A 21,991-nucleotide genomic window follows, 5' to 3' on the forward strand; every position below is an offset into this window, starting at 1 on the left:
TCATGTCATATAGTAAAAATTATGTAATTATTTTTATAAATGCAGCTCCTATCAAATAATCTCTCTGAATTGGTCTGTAAACATTCAAATATGCAAATGTATTTTTAATATTTATTAACTTTTCTTCCTGAGTGGCACCAATAGGATGGATGCTGAGTGTTTTGCCTTCCAGCTGGTGGCTTGAGAATCTTTGCACTAGAATTTCAACCAGAAACCCAGGGCTACATTGGCTTCTGCTCAAGGAGAGAAGCCAACAATGAGATTGCTTCCATGGGGGTCAGCAGACCATTAGCCTGTCATTTCTGAAAGCGGAAGCATGTTAATTACAAAGAAGATTATTTTCCGTGAACTTCTAGAGGGAGCCAGTAAGGAAACTGCAGCAAAGAGGCAATGGTCTGTCGAAATCTGCAGCCTCCCCTTCGGACAGGTGCTGCTACACCACTGACCTGCCGACACCCAGTCAGTGTCGCTGCTCTCCGCTCAGCTCCTCAGCCTGGAAGAAGTGGTGAATCAAACCCAGGCTTCTTTTTTTCATAATTTGAAACAGGCTGCAGGACTGTGTTTTCTTCACGAGAAAGCGCAGGGTCACAAGGTGTATTCTCTTGGATCAGAGTGTTATTCAGTTCTGTCCTGACTGTAAACGATGTTGGTTTCCCTAAGGAAGGGGATAGAATATGAGTCTATAACATCACAATTGTGTTCCCACTTACTTGTCCTTTATCAAAGCTGAGTGCCATGGACTAAATTATAGTGTCTCCCCAAGATTCATGTGCTGAAATGGTAACCCCAATGTGATGACATTAGGGAGTGGGATCTGTGGATTAATGTCTTATAAGAGAGACTCTAGAGAGCCCCCTGCTGTTTCTGCCAAGTAAATACACAGAAAGGGGCCTCCCCAGACCCCAACCATGCAGGCACCCTCAACTCAGACTTCCAGCCTCCAGGACTATGAGAAATAAATTTATCTTGTCTATAACCCATTACGCTATGGTACTTTTTCATACAGGCAAACATGACAAAAATACTAGTATTTACTTACAGTACAATATTCTGACTTTCTGACTTGATCAGAAACATTTGAGTACCCTGAGGTTCAGGTTGGGACAACATTCTTTTTCTTTAAAAAATATATTTTTATTGATGAGATAGAGAGAGAAACATCAATGATGAGAGAGAATCATTTATCAGCTGCCTCCTGCACACCCCACACTGGGGATTGAGCCCACAACCCAGGCATGTGCCCTGACAAGAAATCGAACTGTGACCTCCTGGTTTACAGGTCACACTCAACCACTGAGCTACACTGGCTGGGCAGACAACATTCTTGCTGGTGGCCACAAATGAAGTCTTGTGTACATGTGTGAGCTTTTTCTTCATAATCTGAGCTTCACTGCCACCATCTGCACTTTAACCACTGTACTTCTGCCTGAGATTCTCACTCTTCAGCTTTGCCAGATACTCTTTGTATGAGGCTTGTACTGCTCATTGAATCATAGCCTCCATGAATATCAGGAATAAGGGGCTAGATCAGCGGTTCTCAACCTGTGGGTCGCGACCCCTTTGGGGGTCGAACGACCCTTTTACAGGGGCCGCCTAAGACCATTGGAAAACACGTATATAATGACATATTGTTTTTGTGATTAATCACTATGCTTTAATTATGTTCAATTTGTAACAGTGAAATCGGGGGTCACCACAACATGAGGAACTGTATTAAAGGGTCGCGGCACTAGGAAGGTTGAGAACCACTGGGCTAGATATTCTATTCCTAAGCCTTCAGGAAAAAAGATAATGCAATAAGATAATTGTCTTTGGCTTGGAGATTATTTCAAGGATGGAGCTACCTGGCGATACCATGTATTCTCCAGCTTCTCCATCCTATTTGATGATGTATCTGCAATACTGTATCGCTCTGCCAAGATCTATACACGTGACAGACTGGGTAGTGTAATCTCCCTTCAGTACTTTATTCATACTTAATTAATGTTGAAGGTGTTTACTGTGTCTGTGCCAGACACTGAGGCCACAGCAGTAAACAAGACCGTTCTGGTCTCAGACTCTTTCTGTGCTCACAGCCTCCAGTGCACCCTGCTCCTTTGTTCTACATTCCCTGCCTGCTCCACCACACACCACCACAGCTATGACCTCGTCCCTTATTGCTCACGGGTGCCCTCGCACCTGCACTGCAGTCTGCTGTGGCTCTTCATGGACTGACTTGCTTCCTCCCTTGAGCGTAATCTGCACTGACCGCAAACGGACACAGACCCCCCCAGCTCAACTCCTGGCCTGGTCTCCAGGCACAGGCAGTTCTCGGCACCATGGAATCAAGAAAAGGCTATGGCAGAGCTGAGGACGTGGGCTCAGGACTGGGCCCACCAGCAGGCTCGGTGTGCTCCTGCCATAGGATTCCGCCCAAGAGCCCCCATGAAACAGAAGCACACAGAGCCTGCAGATGGTCCCCTGCTTAGTTTTCAGGCCTCAGTAAAGACTGTGCACAGGGTATCAATACCCCCATATGGGATCTCAAAGATAATGAGTACGCTTTGCCTTTCTTCAGTGTTGTTATTTCAGTGTGTTTGCAACTCTTACTCATTTCCAAATGCTTTATTTGGTAGCACTTACTGTAGATGTTGGAAACATTTCATAAGGTAGAAAAAAACAACAACCATAAAATAATGACACGTTCATTCAACAAGAAGTCATACTCACCAGGAAACAGGCTGGCACATCTGTGCTGAAGAATTCTAGCGAGAAATACCTCCTATCATTATCAACACACACACACACACACACACACACACACACACACACACACACACACTGCATCTCAATTCAGCAAATAATTATTAAAAATATCATATAACACCAAATAGCAATTATTACATGCCAGTCATGAACACATATACCACTTATATTACAATTTAATTACACCCCAGTCACTGTTCTAAGAAATAATTTATTGAATTATTACATTCTTATGCATAAGTACTGTGTTTCTCACATATGAGGGAGCTGAGGCACTATAAGTTGTCCAAATTTACATAGAATGTAAATGTTGAATCTAGATTTAGACCCAGGGAGTCTAACTTCAGTACCTATTGTCAAAATTGCTCTTATTACTGCTTCCCATGTGATTATTAAGAGAATATGACACATTAATTCTTTTCATATTATTCTGAACAAAGCTATACAAAATATCAATTATGGCCAGTAATTGTTCTGGTTGCTAAAGACTGAAGTAAAATAAAAGACTCTCTCTGCCTTTGAGGTATAGTAGTCTAAAGGTTAATAAATATACATGTCAACAGATATTTATTTCAGAGAGGAAGGGAGAGAAAGAGAGAGATAGAAGCATCAATGATGAAAGAGAATCATTGATCAGCTGCCTCCTGCACACCTTCTATGAGGATTGAGCCCACAACCCAGGCATAAGCCCTTGACCAGAATCAAACCTGGGACCTTTTAGTCCATAGGCTGAAGCTCTATCCAAACCAGCTAGGGCAGATATTTGCATTTTAATAAAGGCTATGCTAGATTATAAAAGACTCCACAGTAACATCAGTGACTACCTTTATCCCCACATATGATGGATGTTGTAACAATGAAAGACATTTAAGGCATCACCTGTCTTCCAGAAAGTTATCAAAGTGGAATGGAAAGAGCATGAAGTATGCAATAGACAGAACCATGAAACTGCATAGAAGTGGAAAGGGCAAAGCTGATAAACTGAACATCTTCAAGAATAAATTACAACATAAAAAAGGGAGAAATGATCCTATATAATAAAGAGCCAATATGCAAATGGTCATCACGCCCTTATGCCATAGTGCCATAATGGCTCAGACACTCAACACTGGGGAGAGAGTAATGGGGACCAGCCAGGCACAAATGAGCTCAAGAGAGAGGAATGGGGACCAGCCAGGCTGTGGCCCAGGAGAGGGACAAGCTGGCCACCCCATGGTCCTGGGTGCCAGCAGCTGTGCCTGTGACTGTGGCCTGGCCCAGGAGAGGAACAAGCTGCCCACCCCATGGTCCCAGGTGCCAGTGCCTGCAGCTGAGGCCCAGGAGAGGGACAAGCCACCCATCCTGCAGTCCCGGGTGCCTGAGGCTGCGGCCCAGGTGAAGCCGCCCGTCCACAGTCCCCTGCTACTAAGGCCGGCCCAGGAGAATCCAACCTGGGTCCTGGGTGCCTGCAACTGGCCGGAGGAGGAAATCCTGGGTCCCGGGTGTGGGACAAGGTAGAGGCAGTTAGGGGTGATCAGGCAGGCAGGCAGGTGGGCACTTAGGAGCCAGCGGTCCCAGATTGCGAGAGGCAGTCGGACATCCCCTGAGGGGTCCCAGATTGGAGAAGGTGCAGGCTGGGCTGAGGGACCCCCGCCTCTCTGTGCACAAATGTCATGTTCCAGGCCTCTAGTAGATTATAAAACAGCTTGATGGCATATCAACCAAAGCAATGTGTCAACTTGGTTTACATTATCTTTGAACTAGTCAAGTTAAGAGCAATAGTATAGTGGGGTCAAATACTTGGGCACATTAACACTGTTATTTGGCTCATTTTATTTTTTATTTATTTTTTTTTTTTTAAATATATTTTATTGATTTTTTACAGAGAGGAAGGGAGAGAGACAGATAGTTAGAAACATCGATGGAGGAGAAACATCGACCAGCTGCCTCCTGCACATCTCCCACGGGGGATGTGCCCGCAACCCAGGTACATGCCCTTGACCGGAATCGAACCCGGGACCCTTCAGTCCGCAGGCCGACGCTCTATCCACTGAGCCAAACCGGTTTTGGCTATTTGGCTCATTTTAATAGTTACACAAAGGATGTTCTGTAAAATCCGTTCCATTATTTATTAGCAGCATTTTACCTCCTTGAGCTTCAATTTTATTACCTCTTAAGGGAAAACTTATATTTTATTAATTTAACATTTCTATGGACAAGGCAACACTGAGGAAACAAATTTGAATGCAAAATCCACACAATAAGGTTTAGGAGTTTCCATGGGGCGTGAATCCCCAGGGCCTGTGTAGATGGATACTTCCTGGGAAAGGGTTTAGGAAGAGTTTGATTAAGTGGAGAGAAATGCAAATAGGACTGCCCCGTTCACTTCTCCACATCCATATCCTCTTAAGCCATAAAAATTTATTAACATTGATCATTTAACTTTAAAAATAATTAATTTCTCAATGAGGAACTTATATTACATGTGCAGACCCAGGGATTTAAATCTGAGAAGTAAGACAATCTTATCCACCTTTTTAGTCAGAAAATTAATGGCAGGGTCTTTCTTTTCAAATAATTTTAAAATATGTATTATTTTATATGTTTAAGGACAGATTAAGCCACTTTACTTGCTTTCTTTCCAAGAATGACACATTCTTGGTTCATCCTGAGGTTCCAATTAATCTCCCAAATGCTCGCAATCAACTCAACTATTAGAATTACTGCCCATGGATCTCCCTGCTTTTACTCTTCCCTCTCGATATCTATTCTCTTCACAGCATCCAGATCATCCCTTTAAAATAGAAATCAAACATGTCACATCACAACTGAAAATTTTCCAATAATTTACTCTCTTTCTTAATAATTAATCCTGGTCCCCAGTGACTAGAATCAAGCCCCACAAGATGTGGCCTCATCTCTACAGGGTGGATGTTATTAAAATGTAGTTAGAAAAAGTGGAAACCTAGACACCCAGTGCTTGGACCCTTCTTCATGATAAGATATGCATGAAAGATAACATCTTATGGTATATTTCTCCAGAGGGAATTTGTAAACTGTTAAGGTTAAAATCTCATTATAAAATCACTAGAGGCCCAGTGCACAGATTTGTGCACTGGTGGGGTCCCTTGGCCTGGCCTGTGCCCTCTCATCCCCTTTAGGGATGTCAGAGAGCCAGTGTCAGCCCAATCCCTGCAGGCCAGGCTGAGGGGCCCCAGTGGTGAACGAATCTGTGCACTGGGCCTCTAGTATGCATATAAGATCTTTTGTTAATCTCTTTCCACCGTCCCCTTTACCCCCTCCTCTGAGATTCATCAGTATATTCCATGTTTCCATGCCTGTGGTGTCTGCTCCTGCATTGAACATCTGTCCCCTGGTAGTCAGTGCACATCATAGCTACTAGCTGGTCAGCTGGTCACTTAGCCTTTTATATATATAAACTAGAGGCCCAGTGCATGAAAATTGCGCATGGGTGCAGTCCCTAGGCTTGGCTGGTAATCAAAGTGCAAGCATCTGACATGGAAGTGGGGAGGGGGGGTCCCAGCTGACCTCTGGGCCCTGAGAAGCACATGGGTCCCTGGACCCCTATGTGCCCCCCTCTGCCTGAGTCATTAGGACCCCTCCCAGGTCCCTCAGCATCTGGGAGCCGGGCAGCAGCCCTGCCCTCTGCTGCCACTGCTGGTCAATGTCTGTGGGGCTATTGCAGGGAGATTGGGCCCTGCTCGCACCGGCCTTGGCCTGGCACTGCCTGCTCACCTGCTCCACCATCTTGCTCCAGTCCTGCTCTCATCGGGGCCCATTGGGGCCGGCAGTGCCTCCATTGCCACCAGCTGCCAGCGCTGCATTGCCAACACCAGCCATGTTCCGCACCTCCCCCTGGTGGTCACTGCATATTATAGCAAACAGTCAAACTCCCAGTCCAGGGGACAATTTGCATATACTCATTTTATTATATAGAAGAATGCTAGTAGAAAAACTTAGGTTATTTGAAAACAGGAAGAGGAGAGCTTTGTAAGCTTTCATACCTCCCTGATGGTGTACTGGTAACATTATCCTCTATTCTTGAGATTCTGTTGCCCATTCCCCAATTTTGCTTTGTCTGAGACCCTTTGGAATCAGAGAGAATGAAGGTCTGCTTTTGAGATGTGGAACATCCTTGCAGATATTAGGAAATGCATTCTTGGGCAAAGTAGTCTTCTCAATAAAACTCTGATCTTCTCACTGAGGCAGTGGAAATTTGCCTGTGCATAAGACAAATTTAAGTTTTGTCAATGTCTTTCATATAAGAAGATGCTGTGCACTACTTATAGGGAAGAAAGGCAAGAATGATGGATACAAAGACTTTAAGACTAAATTGCAAAATATAAAAGTGGGAAAAACAGATTATAAGAGATTTTGTTGACATCAAAAAATGCTATGTGTCAATTTTATTTGGATTCTGATTTGAAATAGTGAAGTGAAGAGTAGTGTGGAATAAAGGAGACATAAAAAGGAGGAAGGGGTGGGGAAGAGAATTGTGGTCATTTCAACACTTAGTTGATACTTGATACTATCAACTAATTTATTTTAATTTTTTGCATGTGGTATGATAATGGGTTTTCAGATGTAATTTTTAATGCAAAAGCTTTTTATAAATATGTGATATTTAAAGATAAAATTATATGTTGTCTGAAATTAGGCTAAAATAGTCTGTTGAAGACAGAAGGGAGAAGGTAGTATAAAAACAGAAATGTCCATAATTAAGATTTTTGTATGATAGAAAATAAATACATAGAGCTCATTATACTATTTTCTCTATTTTGTTTTATGTTTAAACTTTTAAAATTTAAGGAACAAAGACTATATAAGACTATACTTAGGCAAGGAAATGTGGCACAGTAAGGAATAGTGAGACCTATGAAAACTGAACTATATTTGTGACAAATTCCAAATAACTCAAATTGCAGAAATCTGTTTCAATTTGTTTGTGTGGCTGACACAATGGATTGGATATTGCCAACATCACTTGTTGTTGAACTTTAGACATAGAAAAAAATTTAACTAGAAACAAATAAAAATGTTACTCTTAGATTTCAAATGTGTCTTGAGCAAAAGGTGGGAGGATAATCAAAGTGGGAGATCAAGGCAAGGTGAGGTAGGGCAAATGTGCTGTCATGTCACTAACAACAGAGATTGATAAAGGAATAAAGGAGCAAGGAACATAGGAGATGAAGCCACCTCCTCCAGGTAACTAATTCCAAAAACCCTAGGCAACTCTGGACCCCAGAACTTCTTATGTTATCAGGGTCCTTAGACACCATGCCGTTTGGACAGATGGCTCTAATTAGACTGCTTCAATAAGATGACTTCTTCCCTTGGGGATGAGTGATTGATTTTTTTATCCCAAACTTTGCATCTGTGAAGCTGAGTGCCATTCTGGAACTGCTGACTATCTGCATTGCTAATCAGATGTAGTCCTTGTAAATAATCCCCTGGAGATCACTAGCAGATGGACAACTTTAATACACAGGCCCTTTGAGTGAGAAGGAGAACATAAAATTTGATAAAGAATGGTCCTGGAATCCAATTATTGATGGCTTATTGATCTTATTTGTAGGTCATTAAAAGTCACTTTTCTTTTGATCTTTAAGATGATATAATTAAAAACCTGTTTTTTGGAGGTCACTGAGCACTTTCTTGACAATAGTTTTCGAGCAGCTGGAACACAGGGTCTTGGTAACATGTGGCATGAAATGTAGAATCTGAGACTTGTGACAGAGATAAAAAGGATCTAATAGCTATTGAATCAGGTTTGAACAATACAGGAGCATTCATTTCTGAGCAAGTTTTTAGGAGACTAGAAATGCACATTTTTCTGAGACTCCCATCCCACCCAACTTGCACACCTGGCTCTGACCTTTTTCCAGCAGCTTTTCCACAAAAGGATACTGACGCTGTTCACACTGCAGAATTTCTAAAGTCTCTCAAAGGTCCACAAACTTCAGATAAGCAGCAAGTGGCCACAGGTGTCCTGTACCTCTTGCCAAATGGCCACAAGATGGAACAAGTAGCAATCTGTTGAAACTTGCCTGAGGTGTCCCCAAATGTGGACACCTCAGTGTTGACTTGGAACATAGCTTCAACAAAGAGGCCATAGTGAACAGAACAAGTGGTGGCAGGCCTCAGGTCATGTGCGGTGCCCATTAAAGGGCTCCAAGGTCATCACTAGTGACATCCAGCTTTGGCTCACAGCATAGGCTTTCTCAAGCAACTTCAAGCCCAGCAAAAGGGAAACCATTGGCGATCACTTTGTAACTGCCACCCGGTGATCCCAAACTGGGCACAAAAGGCAGATCCTCTCCTAAGGGCTTCAAAGCCGACAAAGCAAGTGGCTGGCTTCAGACCTCACCAGAGCACTCAATTAACTCAAAAAATGACACACCTGAGAAGAACCAGAGTCCTGTTAAAACAAATCCTTCTCTATGGGGTCAGCTCCTGCACATCAGCTCATCTGCTGTAGTCATGGCCAGCCCTCAGAGTCCACCAGCCGCAGGGCCAATCCCACCCACTGATGTACCAAAGTAGGAGAAATCCTAAGGCTCAACTACAAAGGTGCCCACACAACCCACACGAGAGACACCCATGGAAAACCTGACCCAGGTAAACAGGAAGACTGCACCACAGCCCCACACAGGACACCTACTACACAAGGCCACTCTGGGAGACACAACAGATCTACCTAAACATATGAGCAAACGCAAGGAGTCAGCCTAAACAAGGAGACAAAGAAGTATGTCCAAAATAAAAGAACAGAACACAACTCTAGAAAAACACCTAAATAAAATGAAGGCAAGCAATCTATCAGATGCAGAGTACAAAACACTGGTTATAAGGATTCTCAATAAATAAGGGGAAGAATAGATAAATTCAGTACAAACTTAAACAAAGAGATATAAACCATTAAAAAACACTTAAAAGTGAACAAAACAAGAATTGAAATGAAAAATACATTAGCAGGAATTAACAACAGACTGGAAGAAGCAGAGGATCAAATCAGTTTTCTGGAAGACAAGGTAGCAGAAAAGCCCCAATTGGTATAGCAAAAACAAACATGAATTTTTAAAAAATGAGGATAGTTTATGTAAATTAAATAGGGTGGTACTAAATAATGAATGGCTTAACAATGAAATCAAGGAAGAAATCAAAAGATACCTTGAGACGATGAAAATGAAAACACAATACAAATCCATGGGGCAGAGCAAAATCAGTCCTAAAAGGGAAATTCATAGCATGATAAGCCTACCTCAGGAAACAAGAAAAGTCTCAAACCATCTATTAGACATAAAGAACTAGAGAAAGAAGAACGACAAAGAGTACAGTGAGTAAAGAAATGAAATGATCAAGGTCAGAGCAGAAATAAATGAAATACAGTCTAAGAAAACTATGCAAAAGGTCAATGAAACCAAGAGGTTTTTTGAAAAAAAACAAAACAACAACGAAATTAATAAACCTTCAACCAGACTGATTAAGAAAAAAAAGAGGGAGGACTCAAATGAAAAAAAAAAAACTGAAACAAAAGAAGAGAAATGACAACTGACACCAAAGAAATATAAAGTATTATAAAAAAATATTATATACATTATATGCCAACAAATTATACTTTCTGGAAGAAATTGATAAATTTCTAAAAATACTATCTTCCCAGACTGAATCAGGAAAAATCAGAGAATCTGAATAGACAGTTTGCAACTAGTAAAACTGAAGCAGTAATAAATAAATAAATAAAAATCCCTAAAAGCAAAAGCTCTGGACTGGATGGCTTCATAGTTAAATTTTAACCAATTTATTTTATTATTATTATTTTTTTAGAACACCTATCCTTCTCAATGTATTACAAAAAAAAATCAAGAGGGAGAAAGACACCCAAGATTATTTTATGGTGCCACTGTTATCCTGATAGCAAACCCAGACAAAGACACTATAAAAATAGAAAATATTAGCTCAATATCTCTGATGAACTTAGATGCAAAAATCCTCAACAAAATCAGCAAAGTAAATTAAGCAACACCTTAACAAGGTCATACATCATGATCAAATGGGATTTATTCCTGGATGCAAATTTGGTACAATATCCCCAAATCATTAATTTGATACACCACATAAACAACAACAACAAGATATAAATAATTTAATTGTGTCAATAGATGCACAGATAGCATTTGACAAAATTTAGCATCCATTTATGATTAAACTCTTAGAAAGTGAGAATAGACAGAACATAACTCAACTGAATAAAGGCCATATATGACTAACATCAACTAACATCACACACAGTGGAGATAAGCTGACAGCTCTTTTTATTTTTATTTTCCCAACTCCACTTTTTTTTTCTTTTTTAATCTTTTTTTTTAAAAATATATTTTATTGATTTTCTACAGAGAGGAAGGGAGAGGGATAGAGAGTTAGAAACATCGATGAGAGAGAAACATCGATCAGCTGCCTCCTGCACACCCCCCACTGGGGATATGCCCGCAAGCAAGGTACATGCCCTTGACCAGAATCGAACCCAGGACCCCTCAGTCGCAGGCCGACGCTCCATCCACTGAGCCAAACTGGTTACGGCTCTTTTTTAATCTTTGTTGTTGAAACTATTATAGATGTTCCTCTTTTTCTCCCTGTTGATCCCCTCCACTGCCCTTCCACCCTCTCTCCAGGCCTTCCCTGCACTATTGTTTGTCCATGGGTTATGGATATAAGTTCTTTGTTTAATGTCTTTCCACCCTACCCTCTGAAATACATCAACCTGTTGCATGTTTCAATATCTCTGGATCTGTTTTGTTCATCAGTTTATTTTGTTCATTAGATTCCACATATAAGTGAGATCATGTGAAACTTGTTTTTCTGTGAGTGACTTATTTTGATTAGCATAATAGTCTCCAGGTCCCTCCATACTGTCTCCAAGGGTAAGAGAGCCTTCTTTTTCACAGCAGCATACTATTCCATTGTGTAAATCTACCATTTTTTAATCCATTTATCTACTGAGTAGGGGTTCAGTGCATGGATTTATGCATCTTGAAAGGAACTGTGGGCCACAAGGGGCGGGTCTCAGCACATCCTCTGTGTCCTCGCTTGGCCCCTCCTGTTGAGGTCCCAGTTCCCTGTCTGCCACTTGCATGCACTGCTGGTGCTGGCCCCACTCGTACCCGCAAGTGGGGATGGCGCTGTCAGTGGGTGTGAGTGGTGGCTGCTGCCCTGATCATCCCTCAGGATCAGGGGGAGGTGGAGAAGCCCTCAGGGGCAATCAGGGCCAGCAGCTGCTGCTCACACCCCTGATGGTGCTGAGCAAGCAGGGCCAGTGCAGGAAGCAGGTGCGAGTGCCGGGCAGCACCACGGTGTGTGGAAGCAAAGAATTTCAGTAACCACCAGAGGCTCACCTCGATGACAGCGACCAGCACCCTGCCTTGGTCTGGCATCCCCACTCACCTGCTCCATCATCCTGCCGCAGCTGACGCCTGCCATGTTCCATGTGCGCCCCTGGTGGTCAGTGCACATCGTAGTGACTGGTTGTTCAGTTGCTCTACCATTCGGTTTATTTGCATATTAGCCTTTTATTATATACGATGGACAATTAGGCTGTTTCTAGAACTTAGTTATAGTAAATAATGTGAAAACTTTCTTAATATCAGGAACAAGACAAGGATTTTCACTAACACCACCCTTATTCAGAGTAATAGGGGAAGGCCTTGCCACAGTAATCAGAAAATGATATTTTTTTAAAAAAGGCACCCAAACTGGAAAGAAAGAAGTAAAACTGTCATTATGTGGAGATGACTATGTAGAAAGAACCTTAGAGATTTCACTAAAACTACTAAAAGTAATAAACAAATTCAGTAAAGTACTAGGACATAAAACATTCAGAATCCGGTTGCATTTTTATACGCCAATAATGAACTATCAGAAAGAGAATTTAAGAAAACTATCTCATTTACTGCATTTAAAAAAGTGTTTAGGAATAAATTTACCCAAGAAAGTAAAAGACTTGTCCTTGACAAATTATAGGACATTGAGAAAATAATAAAAAGATACTAATAATTAAAAATATATACTTTATTCATGAATAGGAAGAATTAACATCATTAAAGTGTTCATACTACCCAAATCAATCTACAGATTCAATGAAATTTGTATCAAAATACCAATGACATTTTTTCACAGAACTAGAAAAAATAATTCTAAAATGTTTAAGGAAGGATAAAAGAACCCAATTAACCAAAGTAATATTCAAAATAAAGAACAAAGATGGAAGCATTAAACTACCTAATATCAAAGTATACTACAAGGCTATCATCATCAAAACTGCTTGGTGCTGGGGCAAAAACAGACCATAGATTAATGGAACAAAATAGAGAATTCAGACCTAAACCCATGTCCCCTGGTCAATTAATCTATGATAAAGGAAGTAAGAATACACAATGCAGTAAAGATGATATCTAATAAATGAGGTTGGGAATGCTGACAAATCCATAAAAAGAATGAAACCTGATCACTTTGTGACACCATATAAAAGAATAATCTCAGAATGGATTAAATATCAAAATATAGGACCCAAAACCTTCAAAGTCTTAGAAGAAAACGGAGGCAGTAAATGTTTTACTTCACTCATTAATTTTTTGTGGATATGTTTTCTCAGGCAATGGAAACAAGATAGATAAATAGATAAATAAATAAATAAATAAATAAATAACTGGGACTATATCAAACCAAATGAAAAGACAACCTATTAAATGGGAGAAGATATTTGCCATCTATATTCAATAAGGGATTAGTATCTAAAATATATAGTAAACTCATATAACATAACACCATAAAAACAAACTATCCAATCAAAAAATGGGTTGAAAACCTGAATAGACATTTTTTCCAAAGAACACATTTTGTTTAATTTTTAAAAAGCCAAAATGGCAGAAGGAAAGAACAAAGTGAAAGAAATTCCAGACTTTGGTGGCCTTGTTTGAACCAAAAAGTCTTCCTTATTGTTTTTAAAAAAATACTTTAAAATTAGATTATGGTGGTTGTTGTAGAACTCTGTAGATATACTAAAAACCATTGAATTTAATATAAAGTGAATAAATTTTATGGTATGTAAATTAGATTTCAATAAGGCATTTTTTAAAGGACAAAAAATTGTTTTGATAATCATTAGAAATTTTTTTAAATAGATGGAGGGGAATTTAAGAAGTTTACATTGGGGATTTTTTTTAGGAAAAATAATTTTGAATAGGTATTGCTAATGTCACGTATAAAATTACACATGGTTAAACATAAGACATGGCTAAACATAAAACATGTATATGCTTAGATATGATGTATTCACATAGAATGCATACATGTGTATATATCTGTATTGTACACATAATGTACTACATAACATGATATTATTATCTATTATTATATACTAGAGGTCCTGTTCACAAAATTAGTGCACAGGTGGGGTCCCTAGGCCTTGCCAGCTATCAGGGCCTATCAGGGACTCCCAGCCAGAGCTTTCCTGTCAAGGCCTTCCTGCCAGTTGCCAGCTGCTGGCCAGGGCCTGCCAGATGTGGGGATGAACTGCGGGAGGTTGACTGGCCGTGGGGAGGGACCAGGGGAGGTTGGCCAGACTCAGGAGGTTGGCTGTGGGAGCGCACTGACCGCCAGGGGGCAGTTCCAGCATTGAGCATCTGCCCCTTGGTGGTCAGTGCACGTCATTGCGACCGGTTGTTCTGGTCATTCTGATCATTCCAGCATTCCAGTTGCTTAGGCTTTTATATATATAATATATATAATTTTATATCTATATATTAACATGTGTTTATACACACACATGAACACCACTTATTCATATTTACCCTAGCAATGTAAGTAGTCAATTTTAAGCAAACAGTTATACATGCAATTACTGAATTTAAAAGAGTTATGTTTTAAATAATGAGGAAAATATTTCAGATAATATAGGGTGTCCCAAAAATGTACCAGGTGTACTGGTTAATAATGGGGATTTTTTCCAATAGATGGAGTTACACATACATTGATATATATGCGATTTGGTATGTATGCTATTTTGTTGTATTGACAGCAAGCTTCAAAACTTCATATGTCATATTTGCTGCAGGTGTTAACCTCATAGATATTTTTACACTTAAAAATGTTGAATATTGTGCCAAAAAAGAGAGCATTTTCAGGAATATTTAATTCATTACTTTATTTTGAAGAAAAGTGATGCTGAAAGTTATTGTATACTTTGGGAAGCTTATGGTGAACATGCTCCATCTCAAAATACTTGTGAACACTGGTTTAAACGCTTTAAAAGTGATGATTTTGATGTGAAAGGCAAAGAACATCCAGGTCAACCGAAAAAGTTTGAAGAGTGACAATTACAAGCATTGTTGGGTAAAAATGCATGTCAAACTCTAAAAAAACTTGCAGAAAGATTAAACTTTGCTCAGCAAACAATTTCTGATTTTTTACAAACAATGGGAAAGATTTTAAAGGAAGGAAAATGGGTGCCACATCAACTGAACAAAAGACAAATGGAAAACCAAAAAGTCAGCAGTAAAATATTGCTTCAACGGCATGAAAAAAGTCTTTTTTTGCATCAAATTGTGACTGGTGATGAAAAGTGGATTTATTTTGAGAATTCCTAATGCACAAAATCATGGGTTGATCCAGGTCAACCATCAACATGGACTACAAGGCCAAATTGCTTCAGAAAGAAGACAATGCTCTGCGTTTGATGGGATCAGGAAGGTGTGGTATATTATGAGCTTCTAAAACCAGGTGAAACTGTTAATACTGATAGCTACCAACAACAAATAATTTGAACCACACTTTGATGTTAGAACAACCAGAATGTTCCAGAAGACAAGGCAAAGTAAGTTTGCTACATGATGATGCACGATCACACACTTCAAAACTAGTTAAAGACACATTAAAAGATCTTGCCTGGGAGTATTAACCCACCCACCATATTCACTAGACCTTGCTCCTTCAGATGACCACCTGTTTCGATCGATGGCACACGCACTTTCTGAGCAGCACTTCAAAACGTATGAAGAAGTGGATAATTGGGTCTCTGAATGGTTTGCCTCAAAACAAGAAAAGTTCTATTGGGACAGTATCCACAAATTACCTGAAAGATGGGGAAAATGTGTAGCTGGCAATGGACATTACTTTGAATAAAGCACTTTTGATGTTTCTCTTGAAATTATCATGTTTTCTTTGATTACAAAATCCTCATTATTAACCAGTACACCTGGTATACACACTTAGAATATATTATAGGCAGTGTTTATGAAATTATATTTTATTTTCAAAATGTAATAGAATCTACAGACATTGTGTGTATCCATGTTGGGGGGGCACCCTGTAGTTAGGTTGCAAGTGACCTATTTTCTTCAAAAATAACCATATTAAAATCATTTCTGCTCAATACACAGAAAAGGAAGCACAGTTTAAAAAGTGAAGGAAAAGATGGCTATTGCAATAGTAGAAGTGTTAATAAAGACTCTATGTAATGACTGAATTTGGGGGAGATGCACAAATGAGAATATTCTGCAGTTAGAATTTCAATAATATTTAAAAGACATTACCAGCTCAATATCAGTTATGTATGATGTGAAACAACAACAAAATTTATGGGCAATGAAGAACTAGGTGTTGATCAAATAGACTCCTGTTCAAAAGATTTGTCTGTTCTCTCCTGTGATGAAAACCATTGTGGTGAGAGTTGTACTGTCAATGAGATATGTGCACACGCATCTACATATGAGTATAAACACACGTGCTCACACACTGTGTGAAAGGGATTTGTGTGTGTCAGCACAGATGATAATGTAACTGCACTGCCAGTCAATGCACAGAATTTTGCCTAAAACTGATGTGCTGTTCCTTCATGATCCTCTATCTGATTGAAACAAAGGAACATTTATTTAGCTTAATCTGATTTAAAACTTTATGAAAATCAATATCTATATAATAAAAGCCTAAGCAACCATTACGGTGGAACAACCAGAATGACCAGTCACTATGATGAGCACTGACCATCAGGGAGCAGACGCTCAATGCAGGAGCTGCCCCTGGTGGTCAGTGCGCTCCCACAGCGGGCACGCCGCTCAGCCAGAAGCCGGGCTCATGGCCGGTGAGCACAGTGGTGGAGGCAGGAGAGGCTCCCGCCATGGCAGCGCTAAGGAGCAGTGAGCTAAGAGGTAAGGAGCAGTCAGCCGGCAGGCAGTAAGGAGTGAGGGGTCCCGAACTGTGAGAGGGTGCAGGCCAGGCTGAGGGACTCCCTGTCTCCAGTGCACAAATTTCTTGTACCTGGCCTCTAGTTTTAAATAATCCCTTTAGATAATGTATTTTGTAGATACTTGCTCTGGCTCATAGATTCCATCCCTTCTCTGCTTGAACCCAATATGGCACCTGGCTGGAGGAAGGAGGGCTCCTGTGACCTTGTGGGATGGCATGACAGTCCTTAATTCTTTCTGTGTCTTCAGCATCCTTGCTAGTTCTGGTAGAGATGGGATGCACCTGGCATTCTTTTGTTATGATGGGCTTGGTCCCATTATTTCGAATGCTAATATCTGCTACTGACATTGTACCTAATACATTTATGTCCCTTTGTCTTGGTTTAGCTGTGGGCAGTTGCCTCTGTCTGCAGAATACTCCCAACCTCTTCCTCACTCTATACTGACTCTGTGATTCTTCGTCTGTCTCCCTTCCCCCTGCCTCAGGGAGCTGGCTCCTCCTTGATGCCTGGAGGCCATTGCCTCACCATGTGCTGTCTATGGGGACCAATGGAAGTTACTACTGACAGACAAGGAACAAATTGCTGGTAGATGAATGGTGATTTTAGAATTCTGCTTGTTGGCAACGCTAAAATCAGTGGAAACAATTTCATATTTAAAATGCAAAAGATAAGAGGTGTATCAATGATCTAAATATAAACTCTTTAAAAAAAGAATTTTCACCTTTTTAATCCTAAGTTTTGTTTTCTTTCCCTCCAGGTGCACTCCCTCTGAGCTAGCCAGAGTTCTGTGTCACGCGCCTCACTCCGATGGTTGCCCTGGGGAGGTGTGATGACTGACAGAGCACTGAGCTTGGCTGTGCTTCTCATCTATGTGATCCTGCGCCACTGGCGGAGCCCTGGTGCACTTGCCTTGGTGGGCTCATCTGTAAAATGGAAAAACATCTGCCTCACAACGGCTGTGAGCGTCAAATGCTCAGAACCGCGGCACCTGACAAACAGTCCATACATCTAATTTCATGCTCTTATTTATTAAAACCATAGATATTTATGTTGCTTTGTAGACAACACTTCAAATGTAATTCAACATTAAAATAAAAACAAAATCAGCCCATCAGGACATACCAACAATTTAATATGTTCCTTTCTACACTTTTTCCAACTATGTATATAGACACTTTTTAGAGATATAACAAAAGAACAAATATATGCATTTTCCATTTTTCACTTAGTACTAAACAATCATTTCAACATTATTATATAATTATTATAGCAATTAAATAGTTTCAGCTATTGAAGGATTGTTATTTTTGGCCAATCTGTTTTGAATCTGTAACGCACACACACTAAACATTTCCTCCTCACCTACAGTGTACGTGCGCACACTGCTGGGGCATTTATGGGTGGGAGCATTTCTCCGCTGAAATCTACGGGCCGCCGGCGTTCTTGGCCTCCACATATATGTCATTTAAAGCCCCTGGGTGCTTCTCATTTCCCAGTGCTTCTTTACAGGGAAACCAAGATGCCCAAAACAGCGGCAGCAGCTAATTCCAAACTATATCACTGACGGAAAGCTAGCCAGTCACTGGGCCTGCGTCAGCCTTATTACCAGGAGGGAGTAAGTGATGGTGCTGGGTTGAACTGCAGCCCTCATGTTCTGCACAGCAGCAAACGGGAACTATAGAAGCTGATGAAGTTGTCCAAGGAAGGCAGAGAGTTTTACGACACCTCACCAGCTGAGCTCCAGCTCATAATACCCTTCCCTGGTGCCAGCGACTCGGGTTCGCCTGCACGGCCGCAGACCCCTGTGCAGGAGAGGTGAGACTGGAGATGTCCGAAAGGCCGCCAGGCAGGGAGCCCTGCCCGAGGCCAACGCAGCCAGCATTCAAGCTGCAAAGGTCCTTTGGGTTAAATATCATTCATTTCCTTCTAAGCACCAGAAGTGGGGGAGTGGCATGTGTTTTCAGGAAAAAACACAAAGAGGACAATTATTCCATTTGGCCCAGTACAGAGTAGATATAATTGCTTATAAAGATGGTGAAAGTAAGGACAGGGGTCTCCTTTTGAATTGAGACTATCTATAACTTCGAGAAAGATACAAAAACATCTCATGCACACAGCATTTTACTTAAAATTGCTTAACAAGCAACTGAAAACCTTCCTAAAGTAATTTCTATTAGCAATAGACAGTAATCTTTACAAGAAAAAGTACCTGAGCTTTATGAATGTAAAATTATACTTTATTATCATATAATTTTTATTGATTTGTAAGCTGTTGAGGTTAAACATTGTGACTACTCCCACTTTAGGAGACTATGCCATTGAATTTTTTGAGGAAAATTAATTTAGAAATAATGTGTTTACAATACCAGATCTATGTATATAACTCAGGCATCTGAGACCAAGAAAGTTAAATGATCACTAGGTCACTTAACTAGACCAGAGCCCAACAATGAAGTATTTTGAAGCTCAATCATGTTCCATTTTAGAGAACAATTTTAAGAAAACATTTACAAAATCTAGTTCAATAGATGGTCTAATTGGGAAGACTTTTCTGTGTCATTCCTCTCGATATCTTTAGCCCATTTGCTTCACAGTTTCCACTTTTTACTTGCTGCAGAGTTTATATAATTCCCCTTCGTCAACATTTTGTCTGCACATAGATTAAAGGAACCAGGTTGGGGTCCAAAAGCTAGAGAGGAGTAAGGAGGCGGAAGGAGGCACTGTGCCCTCCTCCATGGTCCCAGGTCATCTTGATCTCTGAATTGTTCCTTTTGCTAATCTTCCTCCCACAGCTGAAAACAAATACCATAAAAATAAAAAAATAAAAAATCCCATCTCCCTAATTTCTGGCACTATCCTCAACTCATAGAGAACATAGAAGGTGTTCAATAAATATTTTTCATAAATAAGATTAAATTTATGAAAATTGCTCATCTCTATGGTGGTTGTCTCATCAGCACAATGAGGAATGTGTGTCAACATGTGAATGAGATGACATGACTTGTAAAGCTCAACTCAAACCTAGCACATGATAGGTAATAAATGCGTTTACTGCAGAGGGTAGTGGTACCGGTGGTATGACTGTCCATACTGAAGGGGAAAGAGAGGTATCTGAAATCATGTCCTGGGGGAGAGTAGTTTAAATAAAACTGTAAATGAGGATTGAAACTGAAATATGACAAGGTGCCAAATGGCGGAGGAGTAAGTGGAAGCTACATTGACACTCTCTCAGGACCAAACTGGAATTACAACTAAATGCAGAAAAAGCACCCTGGAAAATAAACTCAAGACTAGCGGGAGAGAATCCTGATAACCAAGGACAGGAAGTGGAGACCGCATAGAGACTGGTAGGAGGTACAGAGATGCGAAAGGGCTGGCCAGGCTCTCACAGGTAGCAGCTAAAGTTCTGGAGGGATATCTCAGCTGTGGTGGGGTCCCACTGACAACTCTGGAGTCTAAACCCCAAGCTTGGCTCCCCAGCCCAGAGCACCAGAACTGAGAAAGATGCCCACGTAATGTCTGGCTGTGAAAAGCTTCAGGGTTGCTAACTGCCAGGGAGGGACAGCTGGAAATGCAGGCATACTCTCAAGGGCCAACACAAAAATTGTGTGTGCAACCACTCAACTTGGGCTCTGGCAAAGGGAACTCAGAGTAGATGTGTGAGCAGAAGCCAGGGTCAGGGGCCCTGGAGCTAGAACTCAGGAGGCAGTCACCCCCGTTTCCTGTGCTGAGTCATTCCCTCATACAGCAGAGTATATTGTTCACAGGCAGACCATTACCATCCAGGCAGTGTTTGCCTGGAGGGGAGGAGCAATTACCCCACCCTGTTGGAAAACTCTCTCACCCTGTGATCCACAGCCTGGCTAATAATCAGACTATAGGGAGAGTTGGGTCTCTGGATTCTCTGAGTCTTTGCCTGATCTCCTTATGAACAGGAACTAGGAAAAGCAGCCCCTGGTGTACACATTGGCTCTTTCCAAAGAAGCAAGGCCCAGCATAGGAAGCCACAGCTGTGCATTGTTGCTAGCTCCAAACATAAAACTCAGCGGGAGTCACAAACAGCGTCTGACATTGCCCTGCACTAGGGATTGGGATTTGTAGCAAATCTTGCCAGTACACAGACACAAACCTAAACAGGCAGACAAAACAGGGAGACAAAAAACTAAGCCCCAAGTGAAAGAATAGGAGAATTCTCCAGAGTAGATCAATGAAATGGAGAAAGGAAATTTATCAGATATAGAGTTCAGAATAACAATGGCAAGGATGCTCAACAGCATGAGAAAAGATACAGTAACTGAAAAAGACCAGCTGGAAATGACTAATGACATGCCACCAATAAAGAACACATTGAAAGGAATACACAGCAGATTAGGGGAGGCCAAGGATCGGATTAATGAATTAGAAGACATAGTAGGAAAAAATCACTCAGTAAGAGATCCAACAAGAAAAAACAAGGGGACATTTTGAAGGAGCTATGGGACAGCGTGAAAGGTAAAAATATTTGCATCATAAGAGTATCAGATGGGGATGAAAGTAAGGAATAGAGAACATGTTTGAAGAACTAATGGAAAAACTTCCCTAATCTGATGAAGAATAAAAGCACACAAGTTCAGGAGGCACAGAGTCCCAGGCAAGAAGAACCAAACTGGCCCATGCACAGACACATCACAATAAAAATGCCAAAAATTAAAGACGGAGCAAAAACTTAGGTATCTCATGTATCATAATTTTCCAGTACAGGTATTTCACTACTAGTGGCTTCAAGTACTGGTGGTTTCAGTACTTGAGTGTTCTTTTGCAGCTTTCTGAACACATTTACAACAATCATTTTCAATTTTTGTTGAGAAATTTCTGGATCTTCATTCCTTTGGGACCAGTTACTGGGTGCTTGCTGTATTGTTTTGGTGGTGTTGTGTGTCCCTGATTCTCCATGATTCCCATTTGGCTCAGATGACTGAGGTGCACAGCATTAACAACTGTGTGCTCCTTGGTAGGCCCTGTGGGGGT

This window comes from Myotis yumanensis, unplaced genomic scaffold (genome assembly GCF_028538775.1).
Source record: "Myotis yumanensis isolate MYYU_CA2020_CCGP unplaced genomic scaffold, mMyoYum1.0.hap1 SCAF_8, whole genome shotgun sequence".
NCBI classification, from domain to species: Eukaryota; Metazoa; Chordata; class Mammalia; order Chiroptera; family Vespertilionidae; genus Myotis; species Myotis yumanensis.